Source organism: Sitophilus oryzae, unplaced genomic scaffold (assembly GCF_002938485.1).
Source record: "Sitophilus oryzae breed Bouriz unplaced genomic scaffold, Soryzae_2.0 scaffold_847_pilon_pilon, whole genome shotgun sequence".
In the NCBI taxonomy this organism is placed as follows: domain Eukaryota; kingdom Metazoa; phylum Arthropoda; class Insecta; order Coleoptera; family Curculionidae; genus Sitophilus; species Sitophilus oryzae.
This window is the reverse complement of record NW_022147469.1, coordinates 100,333-123,984: the sequence shown is the minus strand read 5'-3', so window position 1 is coordinate 123,984 and position 23,652 is coordinate 100,333. Positions and strand designations below refer to the sequence as shown.

At 34.7% G+C, this 23,652-nt stretch overlaps 1 long non-coding RNA gene across 1 annotated transcript; it reads left to right on the top strand.

Moving 5' to 3' along the window:
• Positions 1 to 17,795: 17,795 nt before the first annotated feature.
• On the top strand, positions 17,796 to 22,403 carry LOC115889792. Its single transcript, XR_004051505.1, has 2 exons — positions 17,796 to 18,086; positions 22,066 to 22,403. It is a non-coding gene; the product is annotated as an uncharacterized LOC115889792 (long non-coding RNA).
• The last annotated feature ends 1,249 nt before the right edge of the window (positions 22,404 to 23,652 follow it).

Here is a 23,652-nt window from a genome sequence, read left to right as displayed (position 1 = left end):
TAACTATACATTTACCTGATATTTATTATTTAAATGGTATCTGGTAAAATGGAAAATGGAAATGCAGCAAGGAACGATGGATTAACAGCTGAAATACTAATGTACGCCGCCGTGCCGATAGGAGAACTTGGAAAATTCTAGCAAATATATACACCAGCTAATTGAGAAGAAAACACCCATACAGCACGTCCAAATGAAATTACGTTTCTACAAGGGAGACACATGAGAAACAAAATATGTTATTGTGAACCTAAGTGTTCATCTAGTTGTAACATATACATATGAGATACACGCAGGTTTATATTGAGAGAATTGTGTGATACAGTGTTTACTAGTTGTATACCGTATGCACTCAAGATTCTAAAGAGTTTTTTGTAACGTAACAAATAATTATTAATATGATGAAATCTGACGTCGGTATATGAGACATACAATGTATAAGTCATATGTATGTGTAATACTTCGTATCATAGTTGTGCCTATAGTACACACCTTGTAAAAATGTGACGTATACACATAGTATAAATATCTATATAGACACTTTGTAATAGTGTACTGTTGTGTCTACATTCTAGCATGAAATGAAGGTGTGCGCACGCGCGGATAGCCTCAGCGTAGATACACCTACAAAGTGTATCTTATGTGTCCTCTCTCCTTTCTCCTTTCTAGGAGCGGTATGTGTTAGCGGTCATTATTGTTTTATCATTCGGAAGCATAAATGTTCTGTTTGTGTGTAGTTTAGAAGAGATTTTAAGGTAAGCACAAGTTTTTAATTACCTTGTTACACCTTCCTGAGAGTATTATTATTTTAATTATTTATTAATATTATAGCAGCGACTCTTCCCTTACTCGATACCCAATTTACCAAATTTTGACTCCAATGAATGAAAACTCCAAATATTCTCGTATAATGATAAAGAGGTTAGCTCTGCAATATACTTTTTTTACTATGGAAATAATAAAAATCTAAATGGACCAGAGAAAGAAAGATTTAAACACTTCAAAGAACTTCTTACACTGATATTCGGTGAGTTATTGATGGATCAATATACAGATATGTTTAATATTCAATAATCAGTTTCATATAAAATTTAAGGGTGAGATTGTTATTCTGGAAATAAAATACGACAAAGTCGAACAGAGTGCTCGATGAATGAGTATGCTAACAAACCAACTGCTTGGAGGGAAAAGAGGAGAAAAAAATGACTAAACGAGGTCGACCAAATCGTAGCGATATACCAGTGTTTACCATTTTAGTATGTTGTTATACTAGGTACTTATATTTTTAATACATTTTGATACAAATTCTGTTGTTTTACAGTGCTTTCTTACTTCTGGTTTCTGCAGTGTAAATAATTATTATTATTGTGTTATTTGCGCTATTGCGTTTCATGATATAAAGAAATATAAGAATTTTATTTTTTAACCACTTAATCCATTTTATGGAAGAAAAATGGTACATTTAACAGAAAACAAAAATGGAACAATTTTAAGGCTACTTCTCTTGAACTTACGATCGAGATACTTTTGGAAAATACAAAGTTTTGCCTTCCTAATTTTCGTTCTAAAAAGATATAATTGGTATCATTGTCAATAATTCTTAAAAAGAACGAAAAGTTAGGCATCAAAACTTGTATTATGTCCTAAATTCGTTCATAAGCAGTAGTTTTATCTAGCACAAGATGTATATACGAAGCAAAATACATACGTATTCACGCGGTAGTCACAACTGCAATGTGTAAACAGAGTTTAAACGTAATACACAAGCACTGTGTATCCTACGGCACACTGTCTATCTCTTATTTTGTGTATACGTAAATGCAAATACGTTTAAAATAAAGTATACGGAGGGTACCGCTTAAATTCCTGTCCCGGTATTGAAGGATGGCTATAGAATTTCAATGCATTTCCTACATAAGTCTATCCTTGTGTTGTAGGAGGTTTGACTAAACAAGGATGAACCTATGACTTGAAACCATTCGACTCGATTTTCTGTCCTCCTTCAATACTGGGACGTAAATCCTCTCATTGCTCTTATGGGGAGGCCGTCGTATATTTTATTTAAACGTATTTGCGTAAATGCTATACTGTGGCTACATTGTGAGGCGGACGTTTAACCTTTGTGCATACGTGTTGAACTACAATGTGTAAACGTAGCATATTTACATCGGGGGAATTGTCTCACCCTGTGTCTGCATCTAATAATGTATACACATCGTAAATGTGATTTGATGTGCTGTATGGGCATATACCGGAAAACTAGAATAGCGCCAACACAATTCTAATTCATAAGAAAGCAGCAAAGAAGACATCAGAAACTATAGACCCAGAAGCCTACTACCAGTAACATACAAGATATTCGCAGAAATAATAAACAACAGAATAAAAAACGGCCAAAACGCGCTAGACGCTGCACAACCACGAACAAGCAGGCTTTAGAAGCGGCTTCAGAACGATTGATCACATACATAAACTAAGAAAAACTATCATCCGAACAAAAGATCCACTAGCTATAGCCATAGCCTTCCACTAGCCATAGCCTTTATAGACTTTGAGAAAGCTTTCGACTCAATATATACTAAGGCAATGGCCCTAAGAAGAGGCATTGCCCCCTCTTCAAAGGCCTGGCAAAACAAGGTATTGACAGGCCTTATATAGAAACTCTCGCCAATATATATAAAGAAGCCAAAGCAAGAGCAATGATATGTAAAACAACCCCAGAGTTTCCAACTGGCAAAGGAGTACGACATATTCCCAAAGCTGTTTACAGGTCTGGGGATACTTGGGGTTACTGAAAATAGATGGAGAATATCTTAACCATCTACGATTCGCTGATTACATAGTCTTAATTGCCAACAGTCCAGAAGATCTACAAGCACAAATTAACGAACTAAATACAGCCAGCAACAAAGTAGGTCTCAAAATGAATTTAGCAAAAACTAATGTAATGTACGACGAACTAGTAGACAGAAAAGATATTCTAGTAAAGAAAAATATATTATGTATATAGGTACAGCTCGGGATCTCTACTACTACAAATCAACAGAAGAATTAAGTTAGCATGGAGTACTTTTGGAAGAAACTCAATCATATAATCAAATCTAAACTGCCACTTTATCAAAAAAAGAAAACATTCATGCATGACTTAAAACGGACATTATAAGGACACCTGGCAAGAAGGACGGACAACAGATGGACCACAAAAATTGCAGCATGGTACTCACGAGGAATTAACAGACCTAGATGAAGACCAAACCTGAGATGGGACCATGATATTAGGAAATTAGCAGGGATAACTTGGGCCCGCATAGCAAACAATAGACAATAATGGATCCAACTGCGAAGGGAGTTTCTAAATATTTGAGGTAGGCTACACCATAATCGGAAATGTTTGAATAAGCCGAGAATGATGATGATAAAATTGTATCTATTTAAACTTTTTTTATCGTTCACTCACCCTGTACACCACTTGTTTAATCATCTCTGGTGAACAGAATAAGTTTACTAATGCCCGGTTTCTCAACATATAGCGTTATCGAGTCGACAACTATGAAGCACATAAATTTATCCAACCGATAACTTTATTTGGGTTTCCGAACGACAGCCTGTCGAATAAAAATGAGGCAATAACTATCTAATAGATATTTTAGTTCTAGTATAAGTTGTAGGTTGCGCTAGCGCGTTTACAGATTTCGCTCGTTAAAGTAGGGTGGTTTTATAAGAAATAGTGTAGATGTCGCTTTGTAGGCCAGCAGACTATTGACCTTATGTATGTCATTTGTCATTATTTTCTTCATCTATGGTCATCGTTACTTGTCAGTTTGTGCTTGTCAGTTTTCACGTGTTTCTGTTCCCAGCTGTTTCTAATAAATTTTCGATATGGAAAATAAAGAGAATAAACGTGCACGTAACTTCACGGATTTTGACAAAAACTAAAAATCTGAATAAAAAAACTAAATATCTAATTAATTCTAAATATTCTTCATCTGAAGACGTAGATGAGCTAGAATAATCCATTCTAGAAAATGTGACACTGTAAAGCGTAAAGGGAAAAATAAAAGTATTCTAAAAAGGGCTTAAATAAAAACTGTAACGATACACGTGATCTGTGAACGATACTAAATACTTAAAAAAGTTGGGTTACAATCGCCAAAACAGTGGACCACAGCAGTGCTTTACAAGGCGCTTGCGCCAGATATCATCGGCAGATATCCTAGAGATATCTGCCCATTTTCTGTAGATATCTATTAGATAACTTATGTAACAGATAGGATTTGTCAAATCGTTCAGAAACCCAGTTTGAAAGATATCTGTAGTATATGAGTACTATAAGCTTATGTAATTCATATCTACTACTTGAGAGAAACTGGGCATAAAAGAAGTAGATATTTTATTACTTCGACAATAGTGTCCTTCATCCTCTGTTTATTCGCAAGCACCAAACAAAAAATAAATAAAATATTTATTGCGCCAATCGAGCGTGTTTATCATTTAATTGGTCTGTCAATTCCAGTTGCGGGGCTCGGCAACGGACGTACAAAGCCCCCCGGAAAAGGGGGCCCCGTCTCCCGTTGCATCCTCTCTTTTATAATCCGTTTCGTGCAGTAAGTTCGCAGTTGGGGATTTAAGTGGTGCCAATGGTCGGCTTCCGGCGCGGAGTGTAGGAAATTGTACCGACGTCGTCGGCCTTTAATCGCACTAATTTTGATCTATTGTGGAAGGCGATTCGATTTGAATGCCGCTTTTATCTAGTTTGATGTTGATTCCAGTTACGTTTGCAATGGCTTTAAGGCCGCAATGTTTTTTTTTACTTGCGAATATACGTCGATACGCCAAAAGTGCACTGTTAAACTGAACATTATTCTCAAAACTCTTCAAAACAAACTCTTTTGATTTTATGAAGTTTATTATCACTCACGTCTAAGCCCAAAGTGTATTTGGACAATACTATCAACTGTACCTGATAATTCTTACTTAAATTATGTGTCATCATATCATTTTCAGCTTATTCAACCATTTCCAATTATGGCGTAGCCTCCCTCAGATCGGGGAAGTTAGCAACTCATTGAAAGCAGGAATTATAAAATACGATCCTGCTTGGGCTGCTACAATCCTGCTTTAAATCCCAACCCAGCCACACCTACCAATTTTGAGCTATAGTTACTTTTATTTTGGTTGCTGACTTCCCAGTTGGCAACACATGAGAAGTAGGATCGCCAAAACTGGTTCCTGCTTGCGCTGCTATACCCCTGTTGCATCCTGCTCTAAATTTCATCCCAGCAACACTTGCTGTTTTTAAGATACAGCAAGTTTATGTCTGATTCGTGACGTCACACATAGCAGCACAATAAAAGCAAGATGACTGAAACAAGTTATTGCTTTGGCTGCTACAATCCTGCCTTATCCTGCTTCAAATCCCATACCTTGCTGTATCTTAAAAACAGAAAGTGGGACGAAATGGGCAGCAGGATGCAACAGGGGTATGCAACGCAAGCAGGAACCAGTTTTGGCGATCCTGCTTCCCATGTGTTGCCAACTGGGAAGTCAGCAACCGAAATAGAAGTAACTATAGCTCAAAATAGGTAGGTGTTGCTGAGTTGGGATTTGAAGTAGGATAAAGCAGGATTGTAGCAGACCAAGCAGGATCGTATTTTATAATTCCTGCTTTCAATGAGTTGCTAACTTCTCGCACCTGCCTCCCTCACATACTTTCTTTGTAGTTGGGCCTATTGTTGTCTATTGTTGGTTATGCGGACCCAAGTTATCCCAAGCTAATTTCTTAATATTATGGTCCCATCTCAAGTTCGGTTCCTTAAGGTCTCTTAATTTTTCGTGTAATGTAACCATTCTGCAATTTTTGTGGTCCATCTGTTGTCCCTTCTTCTTTCCAGGTGTCCTACCCTAACTTATCTGCTTGTTCTTGAGGTAATCCTGTTTCAAAGAGTAACAGCGTGAGGTGGGACTCGTATCTCTCTACTGTCTCTCGGCTATGCTGTTGGCCAATACAATAAAAGGGATGGATAAGGCCACCATGAACCAATACAGCCGTAACTACTGACTAGGCTTAGAAATAGGAATGAAGCAGCATGGGGCTTACGCTACATCCATACTGTGGCATCTAAAGAGAATAAACTATCCGTCCATAGGAAAACTACCCGTATATAGGGCATCCAACCATAGGAAAACGGTACAGGGGAACACTACCCGTACCTTGGAACACTACTAGGACCTTGGATAATGCCTGTACCTTGAACACTGTCCGTACCTTGGACATCCAACCATAGGACCCTAAAAATACGAAACTCATGTTTAAAACCTACCAAGGTGTAATAAACATAATAAACCTACCTCGAATTACTTCCGAGGGCTCAATAATAAACAAAGAAACTGTCCTTTCTTCCATTTAACACTCTGGAGGACAAAAGAAAACTAACGTGTCAGCAAACACCAAATATAAGTTGAGGTGGGCCAATCCAAAACTGTACCCTAAAAATACTCAATAATAATATCGAATCTACAAAAGATAATATCTCATCTTTACCTATAGCTTCGAAATAGCAGCTGATTCAAATTATACAGCAAGATTTAAATAATTGCAATTTCTCTAAACAGGGACTGTTGAGATGGCCGACCGGCCAAACCCAAAGTGAAGTTAAGCGCGGAGAGCGAAACCTTGGAGCGATGTTGACAGCGCCTCCACGGAGCAGTGAAACGATAACAGGGTTGTCGACTAGAGAACGTAAAAATAAAAATAAATTATAAATATATATATATATATATATATATATATATATATATATATATATATATATATATATATATATATATATATATATATATATATATATATATATATATATATATATATAAATTAAACTTGCTTTGATAGAAAATCGCAGGATTAACTACTACCTGAAGAATTTATAAAACTAGCCCTCAGAAGAAAGATTTTATTACTTGTCTTTGGCTGTTGCAACTTAACAACACCTTTGATAACTGTTAAGAATCAAATGGTTGCGATGGTCAATCAACGTCTCAAACGTATCGGTGCTTGAAAAAGCTAACTGCGAGAGCGTTGAAGTCATGATTACAAGCTACAAGGAACCTCGGATTAGAGGAGACCTGCTGCAGGTGGATAGACTGCATGCTCAAAAGTCGAGTGGTATATACCACCCTACTAAATGAGACTGTTGCAGTCCGGGTGGCGGGAGGATGCTCACATGGTGGAGTTCTCTCCCCTCTGCTGTGGAATCTCGTTATGGACGGACTGCTTGATAGTCTCAAAAGGGCTGGTTTCAGCACTCTGGGATACGCAGACGATTTGGTCGTGTTAGTCAGAGGTAAGTTTAACACAACAGTAAGAGAGCGGATGCAAAGGGCCCTGAAGATTGTGGAATCATGGGTGACACGGGAGGGACTAAATATCAGTCCTACAAAGACCGTAATAATCCCCTTCACCAAACGAAGAATTTTGGAGGGACAAGGACTTCTAAGACTCTGCGGTGATGAGATTCCTCTCTCGGGGGAGGTCAAGTATCTAGGAATCATGCTGGATACCAAACTGACTTGTAACCGACATTTGGAAAATGTCACAAGGAGGGCGGTGACTACACTAGCGGTAGTCAGACCACTTCATGGAAAAATCTGGGGCCTCAGACCACAGATGGTGCACTGGCTGTACACTGGAATGGTGAGGCCTTCAGTAACATATGCATCCTTGGTATGGTGGCCTAAGGTAATGCAACAAACAACAATGCTCAGTCTTAGTAAGGTGCAAAGACTTGCTTGTCTGAGCATAAAGGGGCAATGAAATCAACGCGCACTGCATCAATGGAGGCGCTTCTGGACCTTCCGCCTCTTCACATAGTGATCCAGGCGGAGGCAAGAATGGGACTCTATCGACAACAAAGTGTCTTGTCCCCGGGAAATAGGACAGAAACAGGACACTTAAAGATGGGAGATTCTATCGGAGGATCTCTACTCCAAATGAGATCGGACCAAATGACCCCTCTTTATCACTACCACAAACCATTCGAGGTGAACAAAATGGATCGAGGAATGTGGACAGATATAACATTTCTTCAGGATGGACTAACCTGGTATACAGACGGGTCAAAGACCGCTGAAGGAACAGGAGCTGGAGTATTTGGGAAAGGCCAAGGGCAAGCTTATTCTTTTCCTTGGGTAAACACTCAACCGTATTCCAGACAGAAATCTTTGCCATTTTACAATGTGCAAGAGAAAACAATAGAAGAGCTTATTCAGGTAAGCTCATCAATATATGCTCAGACAGTCAGGCGGCACTTGGGGCGCTTGTGAACCCACAAGGTATCGTCGAGACTCGTCTGGGAATGCCTGGGTGAACTGGGAGCTCTGGCACGAAGGAACAGAATTAAATTATTCTGGGTGCCGGGCCACAGCGGCATCCAAGGCAACGAAAAAGCCGATGAGCTAGCTAGGCAGGGATTATCGGCATCCTATCTTGGTCCTGAGCCAGTACTGGTAATACCCAAATGTATGGCCCGTAGTGCACTAAAACTCTGGATCAAGGAAAAGCACATGTCCACTGGAGAAACAGGCAGGGGCACAGGCACAGCAAGGCTTTTATCCAAGGACCTAGCTCTAAAACTGCAAAGAACTGCTAATGCTTAGCAGGAATAAAGTGCGGATTACAACAGGCCTCTTGACAGGACACATGGCTGTCAAGTGTTATCTGAACAAGCTACCAACCCCCGCCACCCCTAAACCTCCTCAATCCCTCCAAGGAGTTGTTTGTAAAGTATTTCTAGGAGATACGGGCCCACTCGACGCCTTATTTAGAGTTGCAAACTTCATCCCTTTGTTGGCCCCGAAAAAGTTTTTTAATTTGGCCACTCTGGTTGCGGTTTCTATCACCCATCGCTCTTCTTTGTAGCGGTTTTCAGTGAAATTCAGATTTTTTTCTTAGTTTTTTTCTTTATTTTTTATTTTTAGCAGTCGAGGGGAATGAACTAAAGGCATTTGCTAAGTCTTGCCGTTATTGATGCCTCAAACGTATCGGTTCTTGAAAAAGCTAACTGCGAGAACGCTGGTCATGATTACTAAATCCCGCTTAAGATGGGCTGGTCACGAATGCAGGATGCAAGAAAACCGCCTACCAATATATCTTCTTTACGGTGAGCTTGTAGAGGGTAAGTGGAAATCGGGTGGACAACTCAAAAGTTTAATTTTCACAAGGGTATTTTGCACGAAAACTCACACGATAAGCATGCAAAATCAGTGAAAAGAAGCAGCACACAGTAGAACCCAATGGAGAAGAATTGTAAACTCAGTTAACAGCGACAACCAAAAAGTAAAGAGGCAACAAAACAATGAGATTTTTGAATATCCGGAGTGCGGAAGAGAGCTAACACCACGTAGCGAGCTCTTCAGTCACAGAAAGGCACATAAAATAAAACGCCTTGCGTAACCATCTGATGCGTGTCAAATACTGGTCAGCGAGTAATGGCAGTAGTAGTAGAGACTTGAAACGCATGCAAACCGGAAATTTCACTCTTCCGCTGATATTTTTATATTGATATTTCCCGAAACGACAAAAATCATTGGAATAGCTCGTCATCTTTCCTTAATCAGACTCAGACAATATATTTCCCAAGACAGACTACTTATAGCTAAAAGTATAAATTAACACTCCGTTAAACTAAGCCGTAAACACACAAGTGCGATTCAAAATGCCGGATAAGTAGCTACACATCTGCAAATAAAAATACAAATCGACTTCATCTCTGTGTGGTCTTTTTATGGCGCCATAATGCCTTATCCAAAAGAAACGGAACTTTTACAAATGCCGGTTTTACTGTTTTGTATGTTAATCTTCTTATTGATAATTCAGATAGCGTGACAGCGACAGCTTTTTAGGGATTTATTTAAAACTATGGAATTAAATGCTTATTTATTCCCGAGCTCTCTCCGTGATGTATGTGGATATTTTATTCAGCGTTGTTTGGTATGGCAGCCTTGATGGAGTTTTGTTGTATTTCGATATAAAAATTTAAGTGTTTAATTTGCAAATAAAACGCTTCATGTTTATCAATTTATCTCTCGATACTATCGGAAATTTCGTAGTATACAATGAATTTATTTATACAGGGTGAGTCTTAAAAAAGTGTAAATATTTTCAGGGCCGGTATAAGTCTAAAATAACCGAGTTATATATTTCACTTTGAAAATTAAAAAAAAATGATTTTTCTTCTTTAATAATTCTAAATTAACTTTAAATCAAATTAAAACTTGATCCAAAAAGTTATACAGGGTGAGACAAAATTAATATTGAATATTGGTCACCTTTAAAAGCATGTTACTCTTTTATTTTAAATGGAACACCCAGTATATTATTCCGATATTCAATGGAGAATTCATGTCTCTTCAAAATACTATTAAGGTTGCCTACCCGTCAAACAAAGACTTTCCTAGATATTTTCATTTACATGATTTGATCTGAGTAGATCCTTATTATTTGATAAAATCTAGGTGGCTGTGATATGGTCTGACGTTACTTCAACATAGCTGTCTAATTAGTCCAACTTTAACAACTAGTTATCAATTTGCGTCAGTTAAAACAAAAAAATTCTCAGAAATTTGCAGAAAATGCAAACTTATCCTACATCAGAAAGAATTGATATATGATTCTATTAGTTGGTGAATGCAGTGTGCATTCACCAATTAATGGCATACTTAAATGCTACTGATCTTATCTAGTCTGTTTTTTTTATTGGGATATGTTAAAGACAGTGTTTACAAAACCCGACCAACTATTGTCGACAACATGAGAGAAATTATTGTAGCTGCTTTTCGAGGTAGAACTCCACATATTATGCCTTTTAAAATGAAAAGATCCTTTTGAAAAGACAATCATTTTATGCAGTTAACAGGAAAGGAAGCATTTTAAGAATTTGATTCCATCTAGTTTATTTTTGTCACATAATTATAAGTTTATATCTAGTTTTAATTCTGTAATAATTAAAATATGTTTTAAACGTGTATCTTTTTATTAGCGTTGAGTATTTTACTCTATAATCTTTAATTTTTGTTACATTAACAAAAGGTACACTGATAAAACAGGTAGACTAGAACTAAAGTCGTCATCGTTCTTGAAAAAAAAAATTAGTGGCAAGAGAATTTATTTTAGCGTAAAAGAAAATATTTTGCCTGAAGAAAAACTCTCTGAACTCAAGAAAACTTGTTCTCTTGAAAAATTCGAAAATTTCTCTTGAATCTATTTTCATTCAACCAAGTGCAAGTTACTTTGTTTTAAGATAATAACAAAAATACGCTAGGAAGTACTTAATTCAAGAAACATGGCCATTTTTCCAATAGCTAAATACTCTTTTGATGAAAAATAATAACGACACGGTGAACAAGATGATGACGAAGGACGGTATATACTATATACAATCAGTCGGCGCGGCAGTCCGATCAGTCGCACGTCGCATTTCATAGGTCGCACATCATAGTCCGTACCGATTTTGTTGCTTGGAATAAAAAAAAAGTAAAGTGATATTATTTTCCTCGATAGTAGTTATTTCTGCTTCTTCACTCCTTGGTATTTTTTGGGGTGGTTCATCACTCTACAAATTACAAAAAAATGTTACATCACGATAGATCAAAGTAAAGCAAACAAATTATTAAAATTATAAGCTTTGGTCACATTTTGAATTTTTTAATACGACGACTTGAAATTCAAAAATTTTTGTAATTATTTGCATAAAAAATCGATACCTATATTCTTATTCTATCTATAGTGATCAGGGGCGCTATTCTGTATAATTGTCGGTATCGGTAAGTTACCGACAGCTATCGGTACGTATTTGTATATAGTAAACATGTGTTGATTGTTGTTGTCATAGTTACCGATCGGCCCTATGACAGATATCGCAACTTTGTACCGACGACTCTCGGTATCTCTACCGTGAGGTTGACAAGGGCACGGTAGAGATACCGATTTTTACCGATCGGTAACTATGACAACAACAATTAACACATTTTTACTATATACTTACCGATACCGACGATTTTACAGAATAGCGCCCCAGGGCGCTCCTTGTTACGGCATCAACAATCGCCGGTATAGTAGTAAAATGTGTTAATCGGTCCTATGGTCCTATAGATTCGCAAATTTGTACCGACGAAAATCGGTATCTCTACCGTGAGGTTGACAAGAGCACGGTAGAGATACCGAGAGTCGTCGATACAAATTTGCGATATCTGTCATAGGGCCGATCGGAAACTATGATAACAACAATCAACACGACGCTCATTGGCCGTACGTACCGATAGCTGTCGGTAACTTGCGGATACCGACGATTGTACAGAATAGCGCCCCAGGAAAACCTAAATTTATCAGAAAATAATATACCTCGTAATATGCCTGTATATGATGTATAGACTTCTCTTAGATCAAAATAAATTTTAGTTGAATCAATGGTATTCGCTATTGGTTTTAGAAAATTGTCTCTTTAATCAAGAAATGTCCCTTTTCAATCAAGAATTTTTGCATGAATCAAAGAGACTATTGTTCTTGTAGCAAGAACTTCTTTGCATATTAATTTTGGGTCAAGAGTGAAATACTTTGGACAGATAGATTCTTCTATTCTCTAAAGTAATTTTTTAAAGCTTATGAAAAGATAGTTAATGCTTTGGGTAAAGAAACGTCGTTCTTGGCCCTATTGAAAAGCGCCAATCTTTTGGGTCAAAGTCATATTCATTTCGACGGAGAAATTCTTTTTTCAGTGTAGATAACACAGCCACCGTAGATTTTTTCAAATAATAAATATCTACTGACGCAAAATCATAAAAATTAAAATATCTAGGATCATCTTTGTCTGAGGGGTAGGCAACCTTAATAATATTTTGAAGATATATAAATTCCCCATTGAACACCGAAAAATATTCTGGGTGTTCCATTTAAAATAAAGGACTAACTTGTTTTTAAAAGTGACTAATGTTCCATATTAATGTTGTCTCACCCTGTATAACTTTTCAGGTCAAATTTCAATTTGGTTTAATATACAATGGTTACTGTAATTAAATATCAGGCTATATAGTGTGACCAACGGATCTGTAGCTACGGGGTATCGGCAGGGGAACGCAGTTGTAAACAAAACACGCCCAATTTCATTCATAAAATAGTCATGGGCGTACGGTGTTATATGAAAATAATGTGTATCATAAATATAATACTCAGATTAATAATTTTTTTCAAATAACTTTATGCTGTTTGAATCGTTACTGTTGAGTTAGCAGATAAACACTAAAAGCTTTTATTAAAGCTCCCTTAAATATTTTGAATAATTTTATTATTGTGTTGTTAATATAATAGAAGAAATAATTACAGCTGAGGGTTGGACCCTTTGGTGTTACACAGCAAAATAAAACACTAAATCAGTACAATCCACCAAAACACTTTTAATTTTACACTGGACGCACGTTTCGCTAACCATGTGTGCCATCAGCAGATGATCAAGACTGAGTCTTGAGGTATATTTATTTATATATCTGTACTAACTATATTTTTTTCTATAATACATAATTCTAGATATAACTATTTCCAGCAAAAAAATCTTGAAAATAGTTAACTTTGGAAGCGCAAACAAAACATAATTTTACTCACTAGTAGATCCAATATTGCCTATTACACCAGATATGGTATCGCTCCGCCAGCAGTTTTTAAAGGTTAGGTCATTGTCTACCCATATGTTTCATCCAAATAGATAATACTTGGCTATATTTTCGAATTTCGCGTATATATTTTTGCAATGCAATCTCTCTCTGCAATATAATGGGCCGCTCCATTAATAATTATCTGTTATTTTGATATTTACGCCAAAAAAATTCATTTGATTTTAATAACCCCCTAAGCATTTCCCTGCAAAAGGAAAATTCGATTCTTCCTGCAATTTTTGCAAAAGCTTTCTAATTGTGGGGACGAGTTTGAATTCGAGATAAAATCTATTTATCAAATTCCTGACCACTTCGAAAAAGTCGTCGAGCTTTTCGACAGCAGTCTCACGTGGTCGTTTCTTTCCAGAGCTGGATATCATTTTATCGGGGTTAGTTTTCAGCCTTTTTTATCTTCTGTGTGAATTTTTTTATAGCCGATACATCCGCTCAAGTTTACGTTTAAGCGGCAACTTAAGCGAACTCTCTGTAGCTTCTTCATCGCAAACCCTATTATGAACACAAGGAAATAAACCAAATGAGATTTCATCCACGTTATTATTAACTTACTTATATAAATTAGCTATATTTCTCTTGTCTGACTATGTAGCGTCTTACCCTTAACAAATTTATTCATTTTAAAATACAAATATACGATCAAGCTTGATATTAATAATTAAAAACTATGAACGAAAAACATTATAACAAGATAACAAAACAATAAAACACAACTTAACTATCAAATATACGAAAAATATAGGAACAAAGTTTAGGATAACCGGTATAAAATAATGAAATAAAGTAATAATGATCAAAAAAATGACACCGCCACTGGATATTTCAATAGTATTCAATATTCCTACTCTTTTCAGAAGAGACCCTGAAGTTGGGGATAAAGCAAGCGAATATATAGGAAAGGCTTAAAAGCCATGGCAAGCGCGTGGTAACAAATCCTGTGACGTACTCTCGCCAATCATGTTCGATGAATAGGCGGCCATGCGCGGCGATGCCGGTTTGCCAAAGATATCGTTAAAAAATCTTCAACTTCCATAATAAGCAGATTATACAGAATGAAAGAAATAAGTTATTAAATAAAACATATCGAACAATATGAACTACGTTAAAATTCCTTAGTAATATACGTCAGAATATATGCTAAACACATTATATATAATAAAAATATATTAAATTTATAGTTCATGTCTGGCAATTTTGCAATTTTATAGATAAACGTGGCAATATCGATTTTTTTTTCTCGCATTCCTTCCGTAGCTTCAGATCCGCTGGTCAAACAGTACAAGGTCAACTAAAATTTAGGTAGCTGTTATCGAAATTTAAAATTTACTCTTCATTTTCACAAAATGTAAAATATGTCAAAATCCTTAGATTTTAGGTATATGCTTCTTTAATAAAACTCACCTTTATTTTTTTCCTAGAATCCGAAAATCAATTAATATATAGGGTGTTCCATTAGAAAAAATATAACTTTGATGTGTAACTTTTTTTGAGGACACCCTGTATAATTCTATATATTTTTATAAAATGTTTTCAGTTAACCTACATACGCTGCCAAAATTTCATTTCGATATAAACTACCGTTCTCCTTGGAGCTTCCGCGGCGTATGAGAGGCGCCACCCTGTATTAATACGAAGAATAAAAGTTAGTTTAATTTTGAACACTCAACCAAGTAGTTTTATTTTAAATAATAAATACCAAATTATCACAGTCTTCAAAGCGCATTTCCGCCTCAATCCCTCGAATTAAAGGAACTAAAAGAAGACCGACAGCAGCTGTCTGCGGTAACGTGTGTGAGCTAAGGAAGTATAAAAGAAACAAGAGGGAAAGAGAGAAGGAAAAGAATTCCTGCGGGTCTCCCTGCGAGGCCCGTCCGCATGCACGGCACGTATGGTTCTGACATCATCGCTGTCTGCGTAATTACTGTTTTCAGTTTCCAATTGTGAATGGAAATGAGCTTTTGGGGACTTTTCTCACGATGTGTAGGGGCTCCAGTTAAATTATGCAGCAACTGTGTAATGAGTTTTTCAGATACCGGAATTGGTAGGCATTCTATAAAGTTTAATGTTAGCTATTGTCGAAACTATATTATTAGAATTACGAATTACTTATTATGTTTGTTCGTTCTGTTCGTCCTAAACAAAATAATTTTTTTCCAATTGACAGCGGTAAAAAAATGAAGTTACTCGTTTACCGTGGTGTTTTTTAAATTATTTTAAAAATAGTATACAGGGTGTGACTACCAGATCTAGATCGGAGATTTTTCAATTAAAAATAGTTTCAATATAGCGGCACTGGAAATAGGGGAAGTTGACAGCAACTTTCTTATTTTAAATGGGTACCCCATTTTTTATTACATACTTAAATTCTCTGTAAAATTTTATGAATTTTGATATGAAACACTGCACCTAACATTAACCGTTTTTGAGAAAAAGATATTTAACATTTTTGGAGGAAAAAAACTGCCTGTCAAAATTTTTGTTATAGCCTAAACGTCAAATTTAGAACTAAAACTAAATCTTAAATAACTTAAAAACGATTTATTTTAGGTATACTCGTATAGGAACATGTATAATCAAAAAGTAACGCGAATTAAAAAACCTTTTCACTAGTGAAATAAAAAAAGTAGGTTTTCATTTGAAAATAATGAATTATGATAATATTTTTATCTCTCCATTCCATGACAGCTACGGCCAATATTATATGCATAGATAAAAGAAAATAATCTAATTATATGACATTCAAACAATTTAATTTCTGAAATAGATAGCCACAATTTTTTTGACAGAGTTCTTTTCCTCCAAAAATTTTAAATATTTTTTAGGTATAGAGTGTTAATAACAAAATTCATAAAATTTTAAATAACATTTGAATATATAATAGAAAAATGGGGCTACTCATTTAAAATAAGAAAGTTGCTGTCAACTTCCCTTATCTCCGATAGTGCCGCCATATTGAAAATATTTTTAATCCATAGATCTCATTGTGAAACAATGATGCGCAAAAAATCTCCGATCTAAATATTGTAGTTCTCTAGAAACTTCTAATGCACGCTCAGCCTGGGACACCCCGTATAGAAAATATGTTTCTGGATCCAGATCTACCATTCTCTAAATTAGTAGTGGAAACTATCGAATGAATACTATCGAAACATTCGATAGTTGCAATTCATTCGAATAATTCGATAGCTGGTAAGAAAACATTCGTTGAAAACTATTCGAATAAAAATTATCGAATAGATACGTCATCTGCCTTGAAATATTGTATTCTAGTAATGCGGCAGCAAAAACCATTCATTTATAAAATTCATTCATTTATGAAATTCATTTATTCGTCAGGATCGATTATAATTATAATAAAATATTAACTGGATTTTAGTTGTCGCCCGGCGACGTAGGTTTCTTTCCGAGAAACCTGACAGCGGTCGGTGGCAATGCTATGAAAGAAACCGGCATCTTTGATTTTTTGCGGAGTCATATAAAGATAAGGACACATTTTTTTTTATTGAGGTGCTAGTGTAAGAGTCTTGTTTTCCGTTAAAAATTTGTTTATATTAAATTGTGTTATTTTAAGAAATAATATTTTATTTGAATCTCTAATTGACTTTTCTTGACCGCATGTATACAATGTCGTTTCCTAGACGATGCGGTTTGCATTGTTGATGATTATTTTGACTGACGTCGCCATTTATCAAAAAAAATATTAAATTCAGATTATAATTGTGTGGAAAATATTTCTGGGACTGAATAGAAGGAATGAAGTATTATACAGGTGAGTGTATTTTGTTCACTCACGGGTATTACTGGAATTTGTGTGAGAGTATTTTAATATTATTTAATTTACAGTTATTACTGAGTTATAGTAGTAGATAGAAAATGGTATTTTAGTATTACTTTTGTGTGTGAGTGTATTTTGTTCACTCACGGGTATTACTGGAATTTGTGTGAGAGTATTTTAATATTATTTAATTTACAGTTATTACTGAGTTATAGTAGTAGATAGAAAATGGTATTTTAGTATTACTTTGTGTGAGAGTGTATTTTGTCCATTCACGGGTATTGCTAGGATTTGTATGGAGAGTATTTTAATATTATTTAGTTAACAGTTATCACTGAACTTTAGTAGTAGATAGTAAAGGGTGTTTTAGTATTACTTTTGTGTGTGTGTGTTTTATAGTAGACAAGTATTTATCAAAGAGCATTTTAATATTATTTAGTTAAAGGATAGATGTTTATCAATGAGTGTTTTAGTGTTATTTATTGTCGATACGGAACAACATTAAGCTATGTCGCTTTTGGGCCATGCCTATATGTAGGTGAGACGCCTTCTGGCCTAAGCTACGACTATGTCGCTTTTGGGCCATGCCTATATGTAGGTGAGACGCCTTGTGGCCTTAGATACGGTACAATAACAAACATATTTAACTATTTTATATACTCGATTATGGTAATGTGATTGTGTGCGTTTTCCAGTGATGCTCAAGTATATTTTATTTTTATAGATTGCAAAACACGTAATATATATTTCAAGGAGTGAGAAGTATTGTGCAGATCAGGCATTCAAGGTAAGTTTGGCTTCTTTTATTTATGTTGATTGAATATTAAATTGATGTTAACACCATTCATATATTATGCTATATAAACAAAAAAAAAATATTATATTTTTCTTACTCGCTCTTACAATTCAGAAGTGGGATCTGAGCCTTTCAGGTCTATGTATAATATATTTTTGCGTATTTTCAGTTTATACATATTTTTATTATAAGTTTGTATTTATTTAAGATATCTGACATGCCCAAATTATGTTATTAGATCATTATTTGTGGATAAATAAATATGTAGTATTATTATTAATAAAATTACAGTTACTAGTGATGTATTTAATTTGTATGGGCGACAGAAATAGCGGCCAACTTACTTCGACTACAACTTAATTACTTAACTACGACTTAACTGATGGCAGATAGACCAAAGAAAAGACGTATGAATGTGGCTAGAAAAGAGTTCAAACAACAAGAGAAAGTCAGAATATGAAATAATTTGGAAATTTTTCAAAATTTGTCACGAGACAGAAGAGATTCGGTACGACCTGATAGTCAAAACCAGTCAAAAATATTACAGAGTAGTAAAAGTATATGGCCGAACGTCGAAAGCATACATAGATTTTGAAAGTACATGTAACACTATATAGAAGAGTGAAGCAAATCCTATGACTTTACCTATACATATATCTCGATGTTGTGTATTGAAAGGACATCGTGATGGCAGAGTTGAATTTTTGGATACTACCAATTTAGAACTACAAATCGATGGCATTTAAAGATCGGTGGATATTTACCTGACAACGGAGCGTTCGTGTAATGAAAGATGAACTTTCTTGTCTGAAGCTAGTTCTTCTCCTGGAATAAATGATGTACAGAAAATAACTTTGCGATCAGTCATGCAGTGCCAATATCACCAAGTGAGCAAGTTACTATCAGAACTGCTGGATACTGAACATGCTAGGAGAATCTACAAAGACTATCCCATACGTGAAGGACAAGTCTACAGAACTAAAGCCAAAATACTACAATGGGTAGTTCTGCAAAAAAATGTGATTTCATGTAGTTCGAACTTCTCACGATGATTTGAACCACTTAGCTGCTAAAAAATTTACTAGGTATTATTGGTTTCCCCGGATGAAAGCTAATGTGGGAAATACATTAAGTGCTGTAGACTGTGCTTGAATAAAGAAAACGACCAACAGAAGAAAGAACTTCCAATGCATACCGTCTATCTTGATTACTTCGGACTTTATCCAAAAAGCAGAAAGAAGAATCATAATTATTTAACGCCATAGATGCCTTTACTAAGTTTATTTTCATGAAAGCCGTCAGTACAACAAAGACGAGTAAAGTGTTGATATTTTTGGATGACATATCTGCTTTATTTGAACGACCTATTCGGATTATCACTGATCTGTTTTCACATCTAAAATGTTCAGTGCTTATTGTCAAGAACGAGCAAGTATACCTGTGAAAGTAGCGTTGGTGCTTTAATTTAAAAATATCTCGGATCACAGAAAAAAAAACTGATCTATAACGCGATTCTGAAAAGCGCAATGTTATATGACTCTGGGGTATGGCTGTTAAGCAAAAAAAAACATAAAAAGAAGTTGTTGTCTACCGAAATGGACTTCTGGTGAAGATCAGCCCGAATCTCTCGTTTAAACAGAATTAGGAACGAGAGAATACATGAAAAAAAAAATGAAGGTGGATGGTAACATTGTAAAGATATACAAGAAAAACAACTACAGTGGTACGGCCACATGTAGGTACAACGAATGGCTGACGACAGAATACCAAAGCAAGTATTGCAGTAGACACCTAGAGACGGACGTAAACGAGGCTGACCTAAACCTTCCTGGAATCAATGATTCGACGAGCCATGTCGGAAGGGAACCTATACTATCAGGAGATATTGGGACAACGGACGAAGGACGCTGTAACAAGCGGATACATCCATACAAATTAGCGGTGGCAACGTGTAGAGCTGATAGTCAAATTGAACATTACAATTACACAATCCACAATTCACTGATAATCTCAACTCTAAAGGAACTCTAAATGATCTCAACTCTAAAGGACACAACAATATAAACATAAACAATATGCCAAATAAGAACACCGGAAAAACTTCAAGTGAATTCGTCCATAGATATCACTCTGAACCTCTGAACTTAAACAAAAAAAAATTAATTTAAATAAATTCTCTATATCAAAGAGCTACTACACGCTAAACGAATTCTTCCGGGACCTCAAAACTCAAGGCTTATCGGCAGATATATAATAATAATTCTTGAATTAAAATTGTTCTGTTTGTGTATAAATTCAGGTATATTTGTTTTATATTTGTCTTTGTGTAATTTTATATCTTAAAATTGTTCTAGTTTTCTGTATATATTCTTCGTGGAGATCCTATAATCTAAGTACCATTGTATTTATATTAAATGGAATCAAATCAAATCAAATCAAATCAAATCATCAAAGACAAACAACCGATCAATGCTTGGTTTATGCAGTTACATGAATACTTCGGGTAGTAGATAGTCTTTTACTTGAAAGAGAAAGAACAAGCAGATTAACTGAGCTGGCTGAAAGGAAACAGACAGTTTACTTTGATAAAACTCGTAAAGAAGCAAGACAGCCCAAGATAGGTGATTTGGTGCTTATCAAGAGAACAGCACCAGTAGTCATATCAGCCGTAAATTACTTTCCGTCTGCAGCGGACCAATAGTAATAAAATCCGAATTGTCACATGATAGGTACGTGGTAGAGGATATGGAGTCCACTTATTGAAACAAACGTAAAGTTAACTAAACGAACGGTGGCAGTGATACACTGGAAACATGTGGTGAAGTTTCAGATTCAGCTGCTAGTGAAAGATATGGTAAATATGGAGATTTAGTATTATCCGATATTTAAGCGTATTTATCCGATAATTAGGCGATATTAGGCGTAAGCCTAATGAAATCCGATTAGGCAAGCTCGGGACGAGCTTCTAGCAGGATGGCCGACTGTAAGAGTCTTGTTTTCCGTTAAAAAAATTGTTTATATTAAATTGTGTTATTTTAAGAAATAATATTTTATTTGATTCTCTAATTGGCTTTTCTTGACCGCATGTATAAAATGGTCGTTTCCTAGACGATGCGGTTTGCATTGTTGATGATTATTTTGCCTGACGTCGCCATTTATCAAAAAATATTAAATTCAGATTATAATTGTGTGGAAAATATTTCTGGGACTGAATAGAAGGAATGAAGTATTATACAGGTGAGTGTATTTTGTTCACTCACGGGCATTACTGGGATTTGTATGAGAGTAGTTTAATATTATTTAGTTAACAGTTATCACTGAGTTATAGTAGTAGATAGAAAATGGTATTTTAGTATTACTTTTGTGTGTGAGTGTATTTTGTTCACTCACGGGTATTACTGGAATTTGTGTGAGAGTATTTTAATATTATTTAATTTACAGTTATTACTGAGTTATAGTAGTAGATAGAAAATGGTATTTTAGTATTACTTTTGTGTGAGAGTGTATTTTGTCCATTCACGGGTATTGCTAGGATTTGTATGAGAGTATTTTAATATTATTTAGTTAACAGTTATCACTGAACTTTAGTAGTAGATAGTAAAGGGTGTTTTAGTATTACTTTTGTGTGTGTGTGTTTTATAGTAGACAAGTATTTATCAAAGAGCATTTTAATATTATTTAGTTAAAGGATAGATGTTTATCAATGAGTGTTTTAGTGTTATTTATTGTCGATACGGAACAACATTAAGCTATGTCGCTTTTGGGCCATGCCTATATGTAGGTGAGACGCCTTCTGGCCTAAGCTACGACTATGTCGCTTTTGGGCCATGCCTATATGTAGGTGAGACGCCTTGTGGCCTTAGATACGGTACAATAACAAACATATTTAACTATTTTATATACTCGATTATGGTAATGTGATTGTGTGCGTTTTCCAGTGATGCTCAAGTATATTTTATTTTTATAGATTGCAAAACACGTAATATATATTTCAAGGAGTGAGAAGTATTGTGCAGATCAGGCATTCAAGGTAAGTTTGGCTTCTTTTATTTATGTTGATTGAATATTAAATTGATGTTAACACCATTCATATATTATGCTATATAAACAAAAAAAAAATATTATATTTTTCTTACTCGCTCTTACACTAGTATTTACACAGAAAATACATTATGAAGGGCGCTGTTGCCATATATTGGTATTAGTTGATATTAGCCTTGTTTTTTAGCAAAGAATATAATTGTTTGGCTTTAGTTAGTTAGGGATAGTATGTCTATATATTTTGCATTTTTTTTATTAATATTCTGTTGTTACACTGCAATAATACTTGTTATTTTGGATGTAGGAAAATGATTTTTAATGTTTTTAAGCAAAGACTGGTTTAATAAAAATAATAATAACAGTAATAATTTGTTATACCTATCACAACAAAAATTAAAATAATTTAATATAAACATTTTTTTTACGTAGTAGCAAAATATAAACAACAAATTAGATGTCAAAATTATTAATATTAGATCCTATTTAAAAATAATATAGTCTTTAAATTTTTTGGCAACGTTGGTTTATTAAATAATAATAATTACAGAACTAATTCGTTATATTAACAACAAACTTTAAAATCATGAAATATAAATATTTATTAATTTTCTAAGCATGCAGTGTAATGAAAGGAAAATATAAATAAAAAAAATAGAAATCAAAATTATTTATATTAGGTACTTTATATTACTTTTTAACAATAATATTTACTTTTACTGGCATTTACTTTAAAAAATAAATGAAATATTTCTTTGCAAAAAACTACATGTAAGAGAATTAGCATAAACAAAATACAAACATCGTTAACTTTTTTTTTAATTGGAACGTGTAAAACTTTCAATTCAATTTTCTCACCCCATAGTTTGAGTTCGATAACCACATTTACTTAACCACATTACTTAAATATGATTATTAAGTTCAACTAATTCATATTATTAAAACATCTAAAATACAAATATGTATTTTTAAAATTAATTCTAAGTTCATCTCATCTCTCTTAAAAATTGCTACTTTTAAAAATTTCCCATTAAAAAATAGACCATATACCATATAAAATAAAATAATTGAAAGATCGGGCTATGGAAAATCACACAAATTTTCGGAAAAATTTTGACACCTGCACACGCACACAATCGTCAATTAAAAAAAACTACTATTTTAGTATTTTAAATATTTTAATAAACGCAAAAATAGCACAGTATTTATAAGGCGAAGTTATAAAAATTTGTAAGAACTAATAATACACTGACGCACACAAATCAAACGAATACTAAATTTCATTTATCAAAAGCATTCGATAGTCGTGGCTCAACGATAACCATTTAGT